A 22544-nucleotide genomic window follows, 5' to 3' on the forward strand; every position below is an offset into this window, starting at 1 on the left:
TAGTCAGACTTACGTCAGACTTACAAGCCTGAAACTATTACTCTTTTTAAATATGGGCATAACATTACCTTTTTTTTTCAGTCCTTTGGACCTTCCACAGTCATTTTAGACTCACTGAAAATCATTGTTAATGTTCCAGCTGCTCTTTTAAAAATCTTGGGTGCAAGTTATCAGGACTTGTTGATTTTAAAATGTTCAGCTTTCATAGCTTCAGTTTAAAATAATCTTTAGTTATTATTGTAATTGACAGTATTTCATTATTATTGGATGATACATTGTTCGGCTTTTCTCCAAGTATAGAACATAAATAATTTTTGAAAAATTCTGTCTTTTCTATATTATTACTAACAAGGCTACTATTTCCATTTTGTAATGGATAGCTATCGTTTGAGATTTCTTTTTTACCTACTATACTTTAAAAATCCTTCTTACTACACCTCTCTGTGGTGGCCACAGATTTCTTCTTGCATCCTTTTGGTTCTCTTGTCTATTTTCAACCATTCCTTCCTTGCAATTTGTAACTACTACTTTCTGCTTCCTCTTTTATCCATTTGCTATATATGTTTATTTTATTTTATTTTACTTTACAGTAGGGTCTCAACATTCACAAGGGTTCCATATTTAGGACCCTCGCAAATGTTGATTTTTCGTGAATGCAGGGGGTGCCTGGGAACCCGGGGGAAGCAGCGGATGCCGGAACTCCTGCCTGGGGCCCCGGGGGAAGCGGCGTCTGCCAGTGCTCCTGCCCAGGGCTCTGGAGAAGCGGCTTCTTAGTTGCTTGCTAACATTGAATTCACAAACATTATGTTCATGAATCGTGAGACTCTACTGTGCTTTATTTTATTAATGTTTTATAGCTGCCATCACTGCCCCTTTTTTAACTATTTAGGCCTTTTCTGTCAGTTGTTGGATAGCAGTTTTATGAGACCTAGTTAAACAATTCCTAATTATCATTCACACTTTTCTGCTTAAATTCCTTCTCCCAAAATGATTTTTTTCGGGGATAAGGGGCTGTGACAGCGGGAGAACCACATCCACACTGTTTGTTTTCTGTCATGAATATACAAATAATCATCATGAGCGGTCATTTGCAATGTTATGAACCCCAATTTGGATCATGCTGTTGACAGCTGGACTGCATCTAGATGCAGCCAGAGTGACAGGATGTCCAGACATTTAATATGGAAGATTGCCTTGTAAAATAGTGTGTGAGCTACTGTATCAAATAGATGTTAAATGTTATGATTACTGTCACCAGAAGCCCTGTCAACATTTTACTAAACACAATTTCCTTCCATTATGTTTGATATGATCACTGTGATGCTGGTAGTACAGGTGCCACTTCATGGCAAAGGCCCAAGGACTCACCAAACAGTGACTAATATGTAGAGGAAAACCAGTCTGGCTCACCTGTAGGTTAATATAGTTAAAGTTAATATTTATAAGAGTGGCCATTCTCGATCAGAACAAAGGTTCACCTAGCCCTGTATCCTGTCTTCTGACAGTGGCCTATGCTAGGTCTCCCAGAGGGAATGAACAGAATATGGAATCATCAAATGCTCCATCTCCTTTCACCAACTCCCGACCTCTGATAAACAAAGGCTAAAACCATCCCTGCCTATCCTGGTCAATAGCCACAAATGGACCTATCCTCCATAAATGTATCTAGTTCTTTTTTTAATGTTGTTATAGTCTTGATGTTCACAATTTCATCTGGCAGGGAATTCCACAGCTTGACTATGCATTTATAAGATTACATTTAGTGTTTCAACTTTACATAATGCTGTAGAATGCTGTATGTGTTAATCCCATGCGTACTATCTGTATTCCATGGTATACAAGTTATATTGAGTGTTTGCACTATCAGATTTGTAATTGTGTAATTCACCAACAGGAAAAGAAGCATTAATTAAAGTGTAGTGGTCATCTTGCAAGTAGGATGGCCCATTCAAGGCCAATGAGGCATTGTTGAGTGCTTTTCTCATTCTTTCCAGGAAGGGAAGGCTTGTGCAGGAACTCCTCCCATCAGCTTGGACTCTGGGGTGAGGGAGGAGGATAAAACCCCATTGACTGGATCTTTGATGCTCTCTGGACTGATGAACAAAGGTTCCAAATCATTTGCAAGAGATCCCATGCTGCTTGTCAAAGGTCAGCCCTAAAGGACATACAGAGCACTTTATTATAGAAGCTTATATTACCTTTTTAAGTCTAAGATACTAACTCAATGGGGTGTGCATGTTTCCTATTTCAACCTTGTAAATAATGCTCCGATTTCTTTTTTCCTAGTTAATACATCTTTAGTTGGTTTATTACAGGATTAATTGCAGGTATTGGCTTTTGTTTGAAATCTGAGTACAATTGATCCTGGGTTAGTGACTGATCCTTTGGAACTGGGAGTACCTTGAATATTGTTGTGGGGTTTGGAGTAAAACAACCATCTATTACTAGTCCTGGGTGGTGAGATAGACTGGAATACCCTAGAAGGCTGTTTGTGACTCCCTCCTGCGAAAGATCTAGTGCTTTGGGAGTTCACACTTATTTCTCACTTGGGGAAATGGAATTATAGAATATACAACTGGTTGGGGATTTCTGCCCTGCTTTTGATAATCTGCTGAGACTGGCACCCATGCTTGTGAGCCATTCCAGATAGCATGATGGTCACCTCGGTACATGTCCCACTATTCAGAATTTCACTTGTCTACTTTATAGGACAAAGGGTGAGGTACTTACCTTTCTTCTAAAGTTAGGCTAAACCAGAGTTAAAGTTCAGAGTCCATGAGAATCTTTCCTCATTGTAACTCTTCAGCTAACTTCTAAGAGAATGCTGCACTGTAACTAGTAGCAGACCCCTGCACACAGCCACCCAGTAATTATTGCTTTAATCCTAGGAAATTAATAAAGCTTGATGGGCTATAAGATTCTGTCCAATGGATGTAGACCAAATGATGACATTGCTGACACTTAGAAGACCTCTATTAATGGCAGGGTCACCAATCTTGCATCATTTCCTGGTGTGGTATGGCTCTGAGTATTTGCTCTTACTAGACAAAGCACGCTTCAGTTTCCCCGTCCACAATGTTTGATGTCTAAGATTAAGCATATAGTTCTTAGTACTTCTCCCCATCATTTCTTACTCTGTTCTCCCTCTTTCCCCCGACTTTGAAATGAGCTGAAGACTATGTGTAAATAAGTTTAAGTAAAACTGATTATGATCTGTAAAATCAGCAATGGCATAATCCTGTAAAATGCTGAGGACCCTCAACTTTTGCTGACTCTCCTAGGACTTGAGGTGCTGCACAACTTGCAGGATCAAGACCTACCAGAAGAAATAATGTTCAAAATTACAAATATGTTAGTTTCCCATAAATGTGATTGCAGACCTTTCAGATCCAGCTGCAGCCTGATCTCTGAGATGCTCGCACCTCACAGGGTCCTAAAGCCCAGGTTCCAGCCTGAGTTCAAACGCCCACACCATAATTAAACAGGCCCTTAGCTCAAGTTTACCGCCACAAGCCAACTGCTGGTTTGTAACTGAAGGGTATAGATACTGTAACTGAAGGGGAGCCATATATTGGCTAGCAGTGAGGTGCTTTGAATGGAGGGAGGTCTTTGTGCAGGGGAAGACAGATGTAGGAATAGGCTGGGTGCACAGCAAAGTGCAGAGAGGGTTTGAAGTTCAGGAATCTGGCTGAGGATTGGAGGGAGGAGTTTAGGTTAGACATGTACAAGAAATGCAGCAAGGCCGAGTGCTGGTATGAAGTCAGAAGAGAGACAAGAGAAGTAAGTGAGGAGAATGACCACCCCATCTTTGCCATCTGTATTATGGGAACAATTATTTTCAAGCGTAACCCTGCTAAATCATTTCAGCCATATAAATACATCAGAAACAGCAGATAGACGGGAAACACATGCTACTCGTGTTTTAATCCCAACATCCCCTGATTCTCCAAATGTAGTGTAGGGCTTATGTCAGTGTTGCAGTGAGTCTCCATGGCCACATGTATCTGAATGTAATTACTGTAGATTCTAAACATCATGCCAAAAAGAAAGAAGGGGGAACACATGGGTAGCACCAATGAACCTCAGTTACAACAACAAGGATAAAAATATATGCAGAGGTCTCATGAAAAACACATAGCACATATGTGAAGCTATGGATGAGAATGGTGCCTATTAGATTCATGTAAACAAAGCAGCACACAGGGAGTTCACAGAAGCTGGTAGGTAGCTGCCAGCTCACAGAGCTCTGAAATAGCATGATTGCTGTGATACTCCATTGAGGATTTAGAGCTTAGTTTCATAAATCCTCAGGAGTCATGGGTACTCAATCCCAAGTCAATACTGTGTTGCATACTGCCCTGGCTCTGAGGCCTGGAATACAATATTATCATCTGTGGCATTTAGTTTTCCAATTTGATCTTATTGGAAATGTGCAATTTGGTAGATGCCAAATGTAGGGTTACCATATCTGAACTTTCCAAAAAGAGAACACCCGTGAAAGGAAGTGTGTCTGTATCAGTAGCTTCCAACTCACATTGCATTTACGTGTTATAGTGTATATAGTACATTAATACAATGTGAGTTGGTAGATGCTGATTCAGATACCCTTCTCCCTGGGCTTGTCCTCTTTTTGGAAAGTTCACATATGGTAACCCTAGCCAAATCACAATCGAGTCACAGATTCCCCCAAGCTACCACCATGTTGGAATCATCAAGATTTGTTGGAGATAATGAAACACAAGTAAAGTACATGCCGTATAGATAAAGTATATTATCTAGTATATATTAGTTTGTCTGTGACTCTGTTTGTTCAAGGACTTCTCCTAAACAGTAAGAGTTAGGGCCACCAACTCTGAAATACAGCCTCCTCTTATCATAACATAAAACATGGTGAGGGTTTGGTTGTGCCAGGACAATGGGATGTGTCCAGAATGGGATTGCTTCTCATAAAACCAAACAGCAAAGAGCGAGTATCACCAGGTAGGTGGAAGAGGCAGCTGGGGATGTGACACCCCTGACCAGAAATGCCCCAGACTTGAGCGTCCCACCCTGCATGCACTCTTTTGAGAGAGTGGGCAGGGCTGATGCTCCCCCCAGAACTGACACACGGTTATGATGGGAACATTGGTGGCTGTTCCCCTTCATCAGGGAACCAGGGAACCTGCACAGTTTGTTTGCTGCATTCCTCACCCTGGCTGGGGAGCATAGTGGACAGACAAACCTGGCCCTGCTCCAGCTGGTGAACCTGTCCTTTCCTCCAGCTGTGCCTGCAGTGGTCAAGGAGAGGCACTTCTCACCTAGCTCCAAGCTGCTGCAGTGATAGAGAGCTGTGTTTGTCCTGTCTCCCTGGTGCAGCTTGCATCCTAAACCCCTCATCCCCAGCCTCACCCCAGAACAGTGTTTTTAAATGAAGAAAAACAAGAATTAACTGAGTTAAGACCTCAGCAACACCAGGTAAATCTTCTAGTTAGACACATAGAGAACGTATGTGGCATGCTGTCTCCATTTGTGGGATATATGCTTTGGTTTCAACTTGTTCTTCCCATTCGGTGTGGTTTTACCTTTTCAATTAAAATTTCATAGGCAAGATTTAAGATTTTGAGAAAACAATTTGCAGATTTCCCATGCAACACAACATGTTACAACACCAGAAAATCCGTTCTGTTCAAAAATGCTAACTGCCGAGCCGCACAGTCACTCAAAAGGTCTCTAAATCTGCTTGAGATTAGGCCTAAAAATAAATCGGAGTAAATGGAATGTTTTTATGTGCTGAGATATTAGGACCAGCTTGAGCTGCAGACCATCTTGGCAGCCATTGTTGGACCTCCATGGTGCTTAAGGAATTGCAAGCTCTATTCCAAATCCTTTCGGAAATTGACAGTTTGATAGAATAACATTGCAGGAAACCACTCAAATTTAACATATTTGTTGCTTCATGTTCTGCCAGTCAACTACCAGAACAATGACAGGACAACAGATTAGGTCATTGTTCTGAAAAAAGCACAGATGCAGATACTAAAGATGCTTTTTGCCTTTGTTGAAACATAATATTTAATTGAAAATGAGGTCGGGGAGGGAGTGAATTCTATTTCCTATTGAATTCCCCTGTGGCCAACAACATGATGTACACTGAGGACATTTTGTTCCAGGATATGAAGTGTACTGAAACTGAACTGAGCAAATGCTATGTCTGTTGTCCAACTGGTTGTGGTCTTATTTATTACTGGTGTCATGGTTGCAGCCAGAGGCCTCAATTTGGGATTGAAACAGCATTGTGCAAGGTGCTGAGTACACACATAGCAAATAGATGGTCTGTGTCACCAGAGAATACAATTTAAGAAAAGGTAGCGCTTTGCCATTTCAAATTTAAAAACGTGTGACATTGTTACTGTATTATTATTTTATTATTTCATTTTGATTAGAATTAGTTGAGGCTACTATAACCGCTTGCAGAGAGAACATTTTGTTTAACAATTGTTCAAACAGCTGCAAAAATATAGCAGTGGCCTGCTTCTGCTCTCACCAAAGTACATGTAAAATCAGAGTCCATAAATGCTAACTTCCCACGTGTCAAAATCAGAGCATACCCTAGAGATCTCCCAAAGAAGAAAGGTTCCATAGCAATGCTATGACAATTTCTTTATGGACTGCTTAACAAGGCCAAAATCCTACCCTCAGCTTTCTGAAGAAATGCAGAGGCTGTGGGAAGTGGAATTGGTTGTGTACACAGATATTCTGCAATGCAATGCTTGATGGTGTGTGATGGCTCTGCACAAGCAAGAGAAGAACATGTGGAAGGTCACTGTTTACTGCTCCTCCAGACATAAGCAGCATGTGACCTCCTCCCATGTCTAAACTAAGTATGTTCTGATGGCCCAGCAAAGCCCTCAAACCAGTGACCATGTTCTCCTGGAACTGGCAGCACTCACAGCTGTAGTCACAGGCCCCAATCTTAACATGCGGCTGAGAATTAGGGTATGTCTACATTATGCAGAAGATCCACCCAGTCAGGGTCGATCTTCTGGGGTTTGATTTTGCGTGACTGGTAGAGATGCGTGAAATCAAATTATATGGGGTTGGCAGTCGACCCCTGTACTCCTCAATATTGCACAGAGTAAGGGAGCTTAAGGGAGAGTGTCTCTTGTCAACCTCCCGCTGTGAAGACGGCCAGGTAAGTCAACTGCTGATATGTCAATTCTAGCCCCGCAATCGCAGTAGCTAGAACCGCATAGCTACTATCGACTTACCTGTCTAGTGTAGACCTGTCCAAAGCTAACTATCCTGCTCTCCTGCTGCACTGGTGTACTGTAGCAAAGAGGTTCTTTACGTATTATTCCCTTCCTAGTACACCTCAGCAGCAAAGGGCATGGGTCTCATCTGCGTTCTTTGGACAAGCATTGTGCCCCCTGAACTACCACTGACTTAAATGTCAGCCCTAAACTTCATAACCACACTACAGCTAGTCATAGACCTTTCCATCTAAAAGCACTGGTTCAACTAAATCAAAATAGTTCCCAGGAGCCTATCGATACTGTCAAGTTTTAATGAAGAAATAGCAAAATATTGTGTTTCAACGAGGGCCAAATGTTTTGACTAGTGTTTTGCCTATACCTTATATTAGATATAAAAGTCAATAGGAAGCACTTCAACCTTAAGGAATAGTTTCATTTTAAAAGAGTCATTTTGAAATGTCTGAAACAATTTTTTTCTGAAATTTCATTTTGTGGGACAAAAGGAAATTTTGAAATATTGGAATGTCCCACAGAACAGAAATTCCATGTTTTGACCAGCTCCACTCAACCCCTTGCAAGAAGTGTTCATGGCATTCAACATCTTGGTTCCTTCCCACCTGTTTATGATAGCTGTAGGACAGGAAGATTGCAGGGTTTTTTTTCTTCAAGTTTTTGGAAGAACTCCAGTCCTATGTCAGCCTACATTTATCAGCATTTTGTTAGAACCCAGGAAAATAAATTAGCTATTTCAAAGTTGTTACACTTCATCTCCTAAACACATGGCGTGATATCTGTTTTAGCTCAAATATTGCTGCATCTTTGTCACTGAACACATTTGAGACATATTAAACATGAATGCAAGGAGATGTCTATTTTTCTTTCACGTTGCATAAGAGGCCCTTGTTTCCTTTTTCAAAAATTGAAATGGCAGCTGTTTTGGCAGCTGCATAGCCGTACAAACAAGATACCATTTTCAAGTTTCCACATATTTGTTACGTTGCAGGCACCGGGAGACTCAATCAATAAAACCAAAAATCTCTCAGTGAGGATCGCCTGGTTTGCTTTTGGATCCCTTACTCCCAGTAAAGATATATGCTGTAATCCCAGCTCAAAAATCATAAGAGAATGAGGAGTTACATCGATGAAATTACAGCACAGCTCACAGCACAAATAGTAGACTAATGTTTAACAACATACAGGCAAAGAAGGTAAAGGATGTTAACAATATTCCATTAGATTAATACTTGTGTTTATTATTTTACTCTAAATAAAAATTCCACAGTATAAAATATCCATTATCAGTATTTAAAAAAAATTCTTTATACAAGAGCTAAAATTTATAATATTGGCTTAATACATGAATGTTGAAGTTCCGTTGTCCTGCACATTCATGGAAGACTGATGGAAAAGAGAAAAGATAGCATATAAATACGCAATCCAAACATACACATTTTTGGAAGTGTAGTAGGTGCAGTGTGACATGGTTGGGCTAATAAAGCTGATGTCTTCCTATGGGATCCTATTTGGATTTTTTGTATACATCTGTGGCAGGGAAAAAAGACATCTATAGGAGAAATCCTAGCCCTGTAGAAGTGAACAGGAGTTTGTTTCAATTTATGGGAACTATGATTTCCCCCGTAATATTTGGAAATAAGCTATGCAGGTAAAGCTAAGGTGACCAGATGACCTGTTTTTAAAGGTAAATCCTGTATTTCAGCTGTTACTCCAATTTTTATTAAAAATGGGCAAATTGTCCTGTATCTTTCCCCCCATCAACACTGGTGGGCCCTGCTGCTGGTGGGATTCCTGCTCACCAGTCACCTTCCCACAAATTGTGAGTGCCAGGTGTCTAGTGGCTGACAATGGGGGTGGGTATACACGGCTGCTGTCAGAGCAAAGATAGTATGTGGGGATGGCTGCTTGCCCTTCTGGTCCATCAATGCAACCCCTACTGTGTGCCAGCTCCTGGCCAGCAGGGGCCCAGCCCAATAATCCACTTCCAGCTGGCAGTGACTGCAGTGCGTGGTGAGATAAGCTTTGCCAGATCATCCTTTCCCCGGTCTCCTCCTCTTCAGCAGCGGGAAGCAGCTCCCATTCCCTCCTTCCTGCACAGTGTCAAAAGACTGCTGCTGGCCACATTCTGGTGTGAACCCCTGCAGAAATCTAGGGAGATGGTCATGTGACCCTGCATGCCCACCCACATTCTCCCAGGAGAAGCTGTGCCAGGTGCCAGGAGAGGCAGGTCCATCCTGGGGGCCAGTCCAGGGATGGAAGGCAGACAGCACCAGCCCAGAAGCATTGAATCAACCATTCACACTCCCACATGGGCAAGAGGCCTATGGGAGTGCGTATGTGTCACTCCTCCCCATTTGAACTCTAAAGCCTTAAAGATAAGAAGGTGAATAAAAAGAATCCAACTGCGCAAAGTTTCTTTTTAACAGAGTCCCAGTCAACTAGATGTTAATTAAAATGTTTGCACAACCGATTGCCATTGAACTCACATGACTATCAATAATTTTCCCAGATACCCCGTATTCAGCATAGGGAAATACGCTGGCCATGCTAAATAAATCTCAATGAAGTGCACATAAGTCTGCTGCAGTGCAACAGTTAAGCTTGTGAGTTAATGAATGTAAGCATAGGAGCAGTCCCATGGACTTGAGTTCATTGTGGCATTCACTCAAGCTTCACTGGCACCACTCACATACTTGACATTAGGCATGTGCGTAAGGGCTTTTCTAGACAAAGACTCAAGTGCTGTCTTTACATTATAGCATATAACCAAGTATTCTGCATATGCCACTATGTTCATATGTCACAGAAAAATAGTTTAGAGAAATATAAAATATTCTGTTGGGGCTATTTTTTGTAAGCCATCATCTTCAAAGCTGGGCATTGGGTTACTAGAAGTCCAGCCATGCAGGGATTTGAGGGACCCATAAAATCACTAAAAATTGACTTGAAATAGATTGGCCATAACTTAAAAATGCCTCAGTTCTACAGTCCATTGATATTTTTCCCCTTCCAGGGTTAGGGACTTTGTGTCCCATGGGAAAAGTCTTTTCAGTAATATGAAGCTCCCAAATCTAAAACTTTAGGACTGCATATTAACATGCAGAAAAGTCAAAAATGCTTTGTATATCTGAAATTAAGCTCTGGTGCATGCCTGGCTGTTACCCAACCTAGTTCTTGGGCAGTGCATTTCCTGTTGGTGAAGGAATAAAGAAAACATTTCTCTATCAGGTGCATGAAAAAATATGGCAACTGTCTGAAGCTCCTTAGGAGTCTGACAAGTCTAGAGAAAACTCCATAGGAGATGAACAAGCAGAGAAAGATCAGGTGAGTTGGTCAGAGCTCCCTAATAAATTTATCATATGGATATTATTGCCACATATCATATGTAATGTAAATTCTCACCTGGTGTGTGTATGTTCACTCACAAATAGATACCTACATAAGGCTACTGTTGACTATCCTTTTTTCTTTTCGATGTTGGGGTTGGGTAGGGCACCAAAACATGCAGGGCCAAGTCTCACTGGCAATTTAGTTAATATATCGAATGGTGGTTTCTAGAGTAAGAGCTGGACCACAGCACGTTTAATAGTCATTGGCAGCTTGCCCTTGCTTTGGGCAATAATAAAATCCCTTCATTAAAATTCAAACAAATAAAACTAATGAATGGGATCCGTACTAAATAGATATGGATTGGGAGAAGGCAACAAAATAAAGGAAAGTTTTAGTCAAGCTAAAAAAAATCAATATTAAGGTGTAATTTTAGAAGTCAGGCCTGAGAAACCAAGACTGGTGCCATGTCTGATCAAATTCCACAAACTAGGGCCAACCACTGAAGAGGTACTAGTGACCATGCTGATCTAAGGGTATGTCAACACCAGGTGGCTTTTAGCAACAAGACTGTGTTGACACCACCCTATCACTAAAAGTCTGCATGAATGAATGCTGTATGTCAGCACTTTTGCAGACAGAATACTTCCACCCCCAAGAAGCAGGTTTCACTTTGGTAGGAGGAGAGTAGACCCGCTGACATAGCCGTGTTCACAGCTGCACTTGTCATGGCAAAACTTTGCTTTTCATGGGGGATGAGGGTTAAATAACAGTGAATGGCAAAATTTCTTCAAGTATGTGCAAGCTTAGGCACACCCAGAGGTATGATGATGCCTCCACCTGATTTAAGAAGGCATATATCCACAACCACGATGCTGAAACGGAGCCAGAAAGTTCACTGTTTAAAGATTTAAATACCAACCAGATTGATATAAGGTTCACTTCCATTTTTTAGACAGATACCACAAAGACAATAGTGTGGACTTAATATGCTCATGGTTAATCAAGCCAGGTAACAAATGTGCTGCTGTCATCTTACCAAAGGAGAAGCCATGTGGTACATGCTGTTAGAAGGGAGTTATAAGAATCAAGCTTCATGTTCATGTGCATGTGTTGACATTACAAAGTCAATATATAAGGAACCTGCCTGTGCAAACGACATCACTTAAAAAACTCTTTCTCATACAGAAAATTATACACATTTGCAATTGCCATGGGAAGGAGGTTCAGAGTTGTTTACTGTGTCACTGGGGCAGACTTGTTCTGAATGCGACTAGAGAGTTTGGCTACTCGTGGGCTGGAGTGTGGAAGAAGATGCTCTAGCTATATTATTTGACCTATGAAGTTTGCCCTTTACACAGGAACAATTTAAAAGTCCTCATGGGTTTCTCCTAACATTGAACTAAATACCGTAGTCAAGCTAGAACAGGGGTCGGCAACCAAAATAGCAAGAAGAGCTTTTCTTTTTTTTTCAAATTTTGTAAAAAAACCTCAGTACCTCAAGAGCTGCAATGCATGTGAATATGAGATGCTCCTTAATAAATAACGTCAAAGCGTACTTTTTGTAATCATTATTTTAAGAACAGCTTGTGCACAATGATTTGTCATGAGGTACATGTTGACTGCAGAATGTTCACAAACTTTTTACATACTCTGTTTCCTCACACTTTACATGTTTGCATTTGCACCACTATCTTCCTGACTTTCACTCCCAAACCCACTTTAATTCTGCCAGTTTTATTTTGTGTTTAATTTCAAATTTCTTTCTTAAAATGAGTGCTGCCCTTCATGGCAGGAATCCTGCAAGCTTCCTTTTCCTTTTCAAAATAAAAATTTTGTTAGGAACACAATCAAAACATAGACGCAGTATCATATCCCACAATGCACTGCACTTAATAAATAGTAACAGAGAGTAAGCCGTGCTAGTCTATACACTATCAAAACAAAAAGCAGTCAAGTAGCACTTTAAAGACTAGCAAAATAATTTATTAGGTGAGCTTTTGTGGGACAGACCCACTTCTTCAGACCATAGCCAGACCAGAACAGACTCAATATTTAAGGCACAGAGAACCAAAAACAGTAAGCAAGGAGGACAAATCAGAAAAAGATAATCAAGGTGAGCAAATCAGAGAGTGGAGGGGTGGGGGGGAAGATCAAGAATTAGATTGAGCCAAGTATGCAGACGAGCCCCTATAGCGACTCAGAAAGTTCCCATCACGATTTAAACCGTGTGTTAATGTGCCGAATTTGAATATAAATGTCATCTCGTCCACTTCTCTTTCTAAGACGGAGTGATAATTTCTCTTCAGTAACACACGTACCTTGGTTACTGAACACAAGGTATGTGTGTTACTGAAGAGAAATTATCGCTCCATTTTAGAAAGAGAAGTGGACGAGCTGACATTTGTATTCAAATTCGGCACATTAACACACGGTTTAAATCGTGATGGGAACTTTCTGAGTCGCTATAGGGGCTCGTCTGCATACTTGGCTCAATCTAATTCTTGATCTTCCCCCCCACCCCTCCACTCTCTGATTTGCTCACCTTGATTATCTTTTTCTGATTTGTCCTCCTTGCTTACTGTTTTTGGTTCTCTGTGCCTTAAATATTGAGTCTGTTCTGGTCTGGCTATGGTCTGAAGAAGTGGGTCTGTCCCATGAAAGCTCACCTAATAAACTATTTTGCTAGTCTTTAAAGTGCTACTTGACTGCTTTTTGCACGTAATAAAGGGGAAGTTATTCAATGTTTCAAGATCACATATTGTTTGCTATTTAGATCTGAGTTGAGCTCATTGTCAGGCTTTTACATGTTCACCATCTATCAAAAATGATCAGCAGGGCTTTTTATTTTTTTTTCTTAAACCTTGCTATTATAGCGTCGGGCACCACAAAGAACTGCTTGAAGAGCCGCATGTGGTTACAGACCCCCGAGCTAGAATACGAGTGATCCTGTGGAGCAAATAAAGACTGTATCTGAAAATGTTGTATGTCAGTTTTACAGTTTATTGCCACGTAAGTCCATAGGTGCATTGTAACCTTTCCTACTGGGATGACTGGTCACACTGCTAAGCTGAGCTGTATGGAACTTCTGGGTTTTGCCCTTTTAGGTTTGGGGTGAAACCTGAATCAGAGGTTCAAGGTTACTTGGAAGAAATTTCAGCGCTACAGGATTTTCACAGCTCACAATTAAAATGTGAACCTAGGGCACTGATATTCACATCTTTAAGGTACTTCGGACTCAGGTCTGTTATCTCATCATCTCTTCCATGTTGTTATCTCGCTGGCTGCCAATCAAGCCAGCTAGCACAAGTTTTTCTGAGGACGGGGGCGGGGGGGGGGGGGAGCAGCTGCAGACTCAATAGGAGCTCTGAGCAGATCAGCCGCACAGCTGTTCTTCCCCATTGGTTTCTGAAGCAAAAGTCTTTTGTGTTTACATTAGGTAAGGCAATGTACAATTTGTGCCTTTCACATTTGTTATTAGGAGGCAAAGAAAGCAAAAACGTATATACGGACAGGAACTGTACTAGAGAAGGATTCTGTGTCAGCAACTAAAACGTGGATTAGGTTCACTTTAATAACTGCTATTAATGGGAACTTAAAGTTAGTTTGGTTGGTAGTAAAATGCATGCTAATATTGTTGAAGCTTTTAGTATTGTATTGCTTGTAAATGTGGATTGTGAACAATCTGGCTGTCAATCAAACAGGCCTACATTTTTCCTAAAGAAAACCAGAGTGGAGCAGCTGCATACTGAAGAGGAACTAATCATTGTTAAAAACTGACTTGTATTTACAAGGTGCATGCGGCAGAATTCTCTTCTTGGCAGCCTCCAAAATATTTTTAACCCAAATATAAATGGATTTTTTGATAAAAGAAAGCATAGCTCAATTACTGATGATCTCTGAACTGGTGACAGAGGGGAAAACTCCCATTTATCTTCCTTTCATCATAACTAAATAAAGAGATCACCCACAAAACAATTCCCATGTTATTTATATAAGAAGCCACCCCTGTTAGGGCACCAACTGTTTCGAGAGGACATCCAAAAGTGGCCCATGATGGAGTGAATTTTTTCTTAATTTCTATTAGAAAACTGGCTCTTTCACACTAATTTTTGTCAATCCTTTAAAGCTAAACTAGCAGTTTCAGTGTATCCTAAATGTGAGATAAAAATGTCTTCTGTCACTTGCGTATTTCAGCAGTACTATTCCTACAGCATTTGAGCGATGAGAACTAAATTATTCACTATAGTATCTGTTTGAAAAAGATAATGTCTCAGTAGATTTTGTATCTGTTTTATTTAAGAAGACAAAAATCATACTGTTTGTAATGAATCTACCATGACTCATCTGTGATTTGTACCATTCTGCAGCAAAAACTGTGAAATATTAAAAATTGCAAAACTAGGCATCTATACTGCATCCTTCAGTAGTAGTAGTGGCATCCTTCAGTCTACGTAGACTATGGATCGTGCCCTTCATAGTTCCATTTGGGATCATCATTTGCAGCGTCGACTGTGACTGTGAAGGCCCACACGAGAGTGACAGGCCTTGCTGCATCTGTTGCATGTGTAATGGGTGTCTGGCAGGTCCTTACTGTGCTTTCTGTGGGCTCGCTTCTCCTCTGCTGTCTGATCCTCATGTTACCTTTCTGAAGGCCCTTGTGTAGTTCCTGCCTCCATCTGCTGCGATCGTTTGCCAGCTCCTCCCAGCTGTCCGGCTCGATGTCTACCTCCCTGAGGTCCCTCTTGCAAACATCTTTGTAGCGCAACTGGGGGCATCCAGGAGGTCTTTTGCCAGAGGCTAGCTCGCCATACAGGATGTCTTTTGGGATCCTTCCGTCATTCATCCTGTGGACGTGGCCAAGCCAGCAGAGCTGCCACTGCCTGAGGAGGGTGTGCATGGTTGGGATTCCAGCTTGCTCAAGGACGGCGGTGTTGGACACTCTGTCCTTCCACGATATTCCAAGGATGCGCCTGAGGCAGTGCAAGTGGAAGACGTTCAGCCTGTTTTCCTGGTGGGCATACAGGATCCAAGACTCGCTGCCATAAAGGAGGGTGCTGAGGATGCAGGCTCTGTAGACTTGAATTTTGGTGTGGGTGTACAACTTGATGTTATTCCACACTCTCTCGCTGAGTCTGGACAGAGTTGTGGCTGCTTTTCTGATCCTCCTATTTAGCTCAGACTCCAATGACAGGGTGTCAGTGATGGTGGACCCGAGGTAAACGAACTCGTGGACAACCTCTAACGTACAGTTGTCAGTGCTGATTGATGGAGGTTCAGCAACATCCTGAGCAAGTACATTTGTCTTCTTTAGGCTGATGGAAAACCCAAAGTCCTTGCATGCTTTGGAGAACCAATCCAGCAGTTTCTGAAGCTGGTCTTCTGTGTGTGACACAACAGCAGCGTCATCTGCGAACAGCATATCTGTGATGAGGACTTCCCGCATCTTAGATTTATCTTTCAGCCTTGCAAGATTAAACAGTTTCCTATCAGATCTTGTGTGCAAAAAGATGCCCTCTGTTGAAGATCCAAATTCGTGCTTCAGGAGGAGCGCAAAGAAGATCCCGAACAATGTTGGAGCAAGGACGCATCCTTGTTTGACGCCGCTCCTGATGCTGAAAACATCCGATAATGTGCCATTGTATTGGATGGTTCCTCTCATGTCTTCGTGGAAAGACTGGATCATCTTGAGTAACTGTGGCGGACAGCCTATCTTGTGGAGCAGTTTGAAAGGCCTTGGTCAGGTTGATGAAGGCAATATAGAGCGGCTGGCTTCCTCTGCTCCCTGTATTTCTCCTGCAGCTGCCTCAGAGAGAAGACCATGTCAATGGCAGATCTCTCTGTGCGGAATCCACACTGTGATTCGGGATACACCCTCTCAGCAATCTTCTGGAGTCTGCCGAGGATGACGCGAGCGAACAGTTTACCAGTGATGCTTAGGAGGGAGATTCCACAGTAATTGTTGCAGTCGCTTCTGTCTCCTTTGTTCTTATACAAGGTTGCAATGTTAGCGTCGGTTGTGCATATCTTGTGGAATCTCTCTCTCTCTCTCTCCAGCACAGGCACAGTAGCTCATGTAGGGGTTCCAGGAGAGTGTCTGTGGCACACGTGATTACCTCTGGTGGTATACCATCCTGGCCCAGGGCCTTTCCAACTGCAGTGCTGTCGATGGATTTCTTCAGTTCATCCACAGTTGGTTCCTGGTCCAGTTCGTCCATTACTGGTAGGAGCTCGACGGCATCGAGGGCTGTATCAACCACAATGTTCTCGTGTGAGTACAGCTCAGAGTAGTGCGTGACCCAGTGCTCCATCTGTCTGGCTTTGTCAGTGATGACTTCAACAGATTTGGATTTCAGAGGTGGCATCTTGTTCTGGGTGGGTCCTAATGCCTTCTTGATGCCCTTGTACATTCCCCTGAGATTACCAAAGTCAGCACTGGTCTGGATGCTGCTGCATAGCTCGAGCCAGTAGTTGTTGGCACAGCGCCTGGCCATTTGCTGTACTGTTTTTCTGGCTGCTCTGAGTGCTTGCAGGGTACTCTGGCTCGGCAAGCGTTTGTACTCCAGGAGTGCAGCATGCTTCTTTTTGATGGCTGGAATCATCTCATCGGAGTTAGCTTCGAACCAGTCATTTGTGTTTCTAGCTCTTCTTCCAAACGCCGATAAGGCCGTGTTGTAAATTGTATCCCTCAGATGCTGCCATCTGGATGTCACATTGGCACCCCCAGGGCTGCCGCTCAGATTCTCCTCAAGGGTCTCTCTGAACTTTTTGTCTCTCTCTGAGTTTTCTGTCTTTCTGGCATCAATGCAGGGCCTTCCAGTTGGTTTAGAGTGTTGCAGCTTCTTGGGAATCACCTTGAGTTTGGAGCAAACTAGCAAGTGATCTGTATCGCAGTCAGCACTATGATAGCTGTGTGTCAGAAGGACGTTTTTGAGGTTATCATGTCTAGCCATGACCACGTCTAGTTGATGCCAGTGTTTCGAGCGTGGGTGTCTCCATGACACTCTGTGCTGCGGCTTGGTTTAGAAAAATGTGTTTGTGATGCACAGATTGTGGTACATGCAAAGTTCAAGAAGACGCTGTCCACTTTCATTCATTTTTCCCACACCGAAGTGGCCTAAGCAGGAAGGCCATGAGTCACGATCAGCTCCAACTCTTGCATTGAAGTCACCCAAAATGTACAGTTGTTCACAAGCAGTTATTTGCCCTATGGCAGCACTAAGCACGTCATAGAACTTGTTTTTTACTTCCAGTGCGGCGTGCAGGGTTGGAGCGTCAGTGCTGATCAGGTGGACAGGACCAGCGCAAGTGTGAAGTATGACCTGAAGGAGTCTTTCTGATCCGCCCATGACTAATTCCACCATTTGTAGAAGGGTGTTTCTGATGGCGAAGCCAAACACCATGCTCCCTGGGTTCTTCTTGGGCTTTACCCTGCCAGAAAAAGGTGTAGTCCTTTTCCTTTAGAGATCCCGAATCTGCGAGTCGCATCTCTTGCAGAGTGGCAATGTCAACTTGGAACCTCTTCAGTTCCTCATTGATCACAGCGGTGTTTCGGGTGTCGCTGATGTCCTGAAGATCTTCAGTGAAACCGATCAGCATGGTCCTCACATTCCAGCAAGCAAGCTTAAAACTTTGATGGTTTCCTTTTCTTGTTGATTTTCTTATTGGTTTGCCTGCTGCTCAAATTTCAGTCACTTGTCAGGTTTGGGAACCTTAAGCCTCACACACCCAGTGAGGCAGGTGAACTGTGGCGGGACAGTACCCTACTGGCTGGGGGTTGCCCAGCTTGAGGCAGGAGGTGTCTGTCCAGTGAGATGCGATGATGTCTCCCACTGTCGAAGGCAACCCCTGGCGCTTGTTCTCTATGCCAATCGAGCAAGAAATTATAACCGGTATCTGTTACCTCCTGTGTTGGTTCAACGCTGATAAGCGATGCTGGAGTACCTCTCCAGGTGCGAGCCTGGGCAATTTTTTGGGACCCTGGGCTGCCCAGACACCAGTGTCCCCCTCTTGGTTTTACTGATATAGTCCAAAGGAGAGGATAACCTCCACGTCTGGTACCAGCTCAGCTGCAGGAGTTGCCGGGTCAATGCCAGAAGTTGGCACAGAACTGCCTTAGGACTCCCCTCCGGATTTTCTGTCAGGGTTTGCTCCCTTAGCCTTGCTCCTTCCCAGGATAACCCACAAGACAGTGTGGCATGGAGAATGTGGGTAACAATCCCACTACCTCTTGCACCTCCCTGGCACCACGTGTGCCCAAAGCTCCCTGTGGCCTGATGACCTCCTCACCTCCCCAGGACCCTCCTCCTCACCCCTCTGCCTCCCATCAGCTACCATTACCCCCAGATCCCCACTCCTCGCCCCCTTGTCACCCATCCACTCCCATGTCCCCCCACCTCACCACACTGCCCCCTATCAGCTCTCATCGCCCCCAGGTCCCCCTTCCCCCAGCCTCTCCACAACTGGCCGTGCGCTGCTGCAGCCCCATGTCCTCCAGGAAGGTGTTGATCTCATGGCCCAGCCGCGCCCTGGGTCCCTGCCAAAGCTACCAACTCTTCTTCTGGCTGCAGCTGCCCCCGAAGCCCCACGGAGCTGCTGCGGGATGCGCATGCAGGGATCACAGGACTGGGCCTGGAAGCTTGCGACCAGTTGCTTGCAAACAGGGTGGTTGCTAACCACATGCCCACCATCGACACCCCTCGGTCTCGCCCCCCCGCCCCCCACACTCCCCCAAGCCCACTTGCGTCCTGCTGCCTATGCTGCACCCTGGGGGCGGCGGGTCCCTCAGCTCCAGCCAGAAGTTGGGAACACCACCACCGTAACCATCTTGCCACCCCTTACCCCTGTAGAAGTAACTAGCTCCCTCTAAACTCCCCTCTCAAAACTCCCTCCTGTTAGCAACCACCCTGTTTGCAAGCTCCCTGGTTGCTTGCCAGCAGGGTTTAAAAAGCTCTGGCCTTCCTGAGAACCCCTCCCTCTGACTACCACTCAGCCAATCGGCACACAGAGGTTAGATTTCAAACCTAAACCTAATCAAGGCTAACAGCTTCCAACTGCCAGCCTGAGCACATGGCCTTCCAAACAAACAGACAGCTCAGCACTCCAAACACCAAACAAACAGACAAAGCCAGGCCCAGAACCCCCAAACCCAGACACCCACACACTCCAGAGAGCCACTTACCTGAAGGTGCTGTAGTTTACCCCCTCCTTCCCCAGGACAGCCCCTCTCAAAACTCCCTCCTGTTAGCAACCACCCTGTTTGCAAGTGCCCAGGTCGCAAGCAAACAAATAGGTAATTTAATGCTCAGAATATGTGCCTGTATGTGCAGAAGGGATATTTTCAAGCTAAAATATCCAGGTGTCTGAGCAGCTATTGATGTTGCAGTGATACATGCACATGCACTGACTTATTGTTTATGATGGTCTTGATCCAAAATCTATTGACCACATCTCAGTGGACTTTAGCTCAAGCACAATAGGCAAATCATGTGATGGCAAATTACAAGCTGCATTTTTAAATGTATCCCTTGGTGTTTTGTGTCTTCATTACAACAGTTGAATGGAAGATGTTGGTGTCAGATGCTGCCTGAATTCAGGGAAACATACACTACCAGCAAGCAAGAGCCGACTGAATTAAGGCTATGAGGAAGACTGAAGAAAGGCTCTCTCTCTCTTGCAGAATTTTCAGAATTCTTCCAAGGACAGTATGTTTTCCACCAGGAATAAGGTTTTGTTGCTCTTAGAGAGAGCAGGCAAGCAGTGCCATGTGAAGCCTGCAAACATTAGATTTAGCATCAGTGGATCTATTCCTGGAAAGTACTAACTGTCATCTGGATCTGTCCTGCTTCTAGCCAGACCAAGAAACCAACTTCCCTAAATTGGAGAAGAATAGGCACTTTTTTTCCTACCATCTGAAATAAGAAACCAGCTTAATTTGTGTTCCTCTGAGAACAACGGTCCACACAATTTATATTCAACACAGTTCTTGGGCTTTCTGGGGAAGAGAAAATCGATTGATGTATGCCCATCATTTGGCTGCAACATTAACAGCTGCTTAGATCTCTTGGCAGATAGTTTGGTACGTAGCTGAAAGCAATTTCTCTAAGGAATTCTCAAGAGGTGTGACTAACTTCATGCAAAGTGGATATGCACACTTGAGAGGCGATCCAAATCCTACTGGAGTCAAAGAAAAGACTCCACTGGAAGGCTTTCTTGATTGTTGGGCTCTTACATTATTGTGCCCAAGGATTTAGGCATCACCTGATATTTTGTAACTGTGGGTGAGTTGCATGTATGTACATGCATATCTCATAGAGCTGGAAGGGATCTTGAAAGATTATTGAGTCTACTCCCCTGTACTTATTATAGGACTTATCATCATCTGGCAGACTTCCCCCCACCCCAAGTCTAACCTGCCCCAGCCCTTTTTTAGGGCCTGCTTAAGGATTGAACTCACAACCTTAGGTTTAAGGAGCTAACCACTGAGCCATCCATTCCTCTAGAAAAAGGTTGCAAAATCTGTGACATTTCAAAATGGCTGGGCTCAGGCAAGCTCTTCTTACAGGTAGCTGATAAACCTGCAGAGGATCTCTGTAAGGGACTCCCTAAGGTCATGTCTACACTACAGTGATCTTCTGGAAGATCTTCTTTTGAAAGAACATGTCCACACATAAAAAAGCGGATCAAAAGAGCAATCTGCTCTTTTGACAGAGAACATCCACACAGACGCCTGTTCTTTTGAAAGAATGGGCCAGGGGTTAAAAAATCTGGTGCCATGAGGACCTCCCTTTCAAAGAAAGGTCCCCCAGAGTGTATACACACACTTTTTTCTAAAAGACTCTTTCGGAAAAAGGCACTCTTCCTCCTGCTAGTCTCCTCCTTTCGGATGTATGTACCCTGGTCAGTGCTGTGGGGCACCTGGTTAGGGGGAACACCAGCCTGTTGTTCATTTCTGCTTCATTCATGAAGAGGGCAGTGACTGCTCTTCCTGTGGAGGTTTGTAGGCATCAGGAGAGGACTCAGATGACACATCCCCAGCTGAAACCTCCACAGTTAGATGGTGGTATCTTTGAAGGACCTCACTTTTACTGGCTGATTCTGTCATTTTAATGGTAAAATAAGACGGAAAGGAAGCTGCCACAAGTCACAAATCACAAATCACAAGATGAGACAAACAATTACATGTCCAAGGACACCAGTAACTGAGCTGAACATCTGCTTACATCTGCACAAAGACGAAATCTTGCCTAATGCTCAAATGTGGGTGGAGGGCAGGCAGGGAAAAAGCAGGTGAGAGTGAGTTGTCTGTATAAGAGGTGGTGATTTTTGGTGGAAAAACAGAACTCAAGCTGAGCTGTTTCCAGTGGCATAACAGTGGAGCAGTAAGTCCAAAGGGGATGGAGAACTGGAACACAGCAATTTTCAAGTGTGGGGCCAGATGCTCAGGTGGCATGTACTGAATAAGCCTCTGGAATGATGTTCACATACTCCAAGTCAAGACACGAACATGGCATGCAGTGCAACATTACTTTAGAACCCACAGCTAGTTCCTGTTCATGCACAAGCTGCCTGCTCTCTGATACAGGGCTGTATATTGCTTGCTCAGTGAGGACTTGGCACATCACTATCTCTCTTCCGAGTTAATATGAAACATTCTCTCCAGTTTGAACTTCCTTCTCCAGCCTCTGCTCAGTTGGCTGCTGCTTCTCAGCACTGCAAGTATTCATCTTCATTTCACCCACAATACTCCATTGTCCTCCCACAACATGCACCAGATCCAAAACTGCCATCCCAGGTCTCCCTTTGTAGGCAGTGCCCACATCAGCAAATTTGTCACCTGAAAGGAAGGTATATCTTCCATTAGCCATACCTGACCTCTGCCTCACTAAAACTGGCCTTCCTTTTTTTGGATCAGGTCTCACAAATCAGTTGCAGAAACTCCTTAGGAGAAGATGCACTTGCTGTAATGGC

The sequence above is a fragment of the Carettochelys insculpta genome, chromosome 1 (genome assembly GCF_033958435.1).
Source record: "Carettochelys insculpta isolate YL-2023 chromosome 1, ASM3395843v1, whole genome shotgun sequence".
Taxonomy (NCBI): Eukaryota; Metazoa; Chordata; order Testudines; family Carettochelyidae; genus Carettochelys; species Carettochelys insculpta.